The sequence below is a fragment of the Cebus imitator genome, unplaced genomic scaffold, assembly GCF_001604975.1.
Source record: "Cebus imitator isolate Cc_AM_T3 unplaced genomic scaffold, Cebus_imitator-1.0 Scaffold103, whole genome shotgun sequence".
In the NCBI taxonomy this organism is placed as follows: Eukaryota; Metazoa; Chordata; class Mammalia; order Primates; family Cebidae; genus Cebus; species Cebus imitator.
The window spans coordinates 6,329,089-6,329,843 of record NW_016107418.1 but is presented as its reverse complement, the minus strand read 5'-3'; the positions used below and the strand labels follow the sequence as shown (position 1 = coordinate 6,329,843).

Genomic DNA, 755 nt, shown 5'->3' with positions numbered 1-755 from the left:
GTCTCGACCTCTTGACCTCGTGATCCACCCGCCTCGGCCTCCCAAAGTGCTGGGATTACAGGCTTGAGCCACCGCGCCCGGCTTGCCTGCCTCATTTTAATGCATTTGTTCCATTTCCTTTATTTGATGCTGTGTTTGGCTTAGGTCCTTTGGCACACTATTTTTTTTTTTTTTTTGAGGTAACAGATAACAGTGAGTTACTGAACAACTTTCTAAAGCAGAAATTAAATACAGTACCCTAAAAAGTAAACTCCATGAGACAAGAAGTTCTCTCAGAGAATTTCGTATTGTTCAGATGGCCAAGTTAAGTCATCAAGGTCATCTCTAAAATATGTTCACTTTTTACTTGACACTTTTTGTGCAGGCCTGTCATACTCTTCCTTCTCCTTCCTAGGAAATTGCTGATGGTAAGTTTTCCCACTTTTTCATTGTTGAATTAATTCATCATGGTCAGCAGATGTACTATTATATAGGTTTTCTGATACTTGTTTTTTGTGTTTTTGTTTTTTTTTTGATTTTGTGCTTCTTCCTCCTTCAACCTGTGACTATTTATTTTCACTTTTTTTTCAGGCCTTTCTTGTTCTTTCTCTGAAGTGACTTCTAAGTCTTATTCTGCTCTTGATGTTTGCACACCCTTTCTTTTTACTGCTTTCTTCACAACAGACTCTTCCATTTCAGTGGTAGGCTTCAAGGAAGGATGTTTTACAAGAGGCCCTTCTCCTTTTACCATATTTTTGTTCTTTTTTATATGAAGG

The 755-nt window shown here is 38.0% G+C and overlaps 1 pseudogene; it reads right to left on the bottom strand.

The window, feature by feature from the left end:
• LOC119472531 overlaps positions 1-755 on the bottom strand; it is an 18,732-nt pseudogene that overhangs the window by 3,215 nt on the left and 14,762 nt on the right.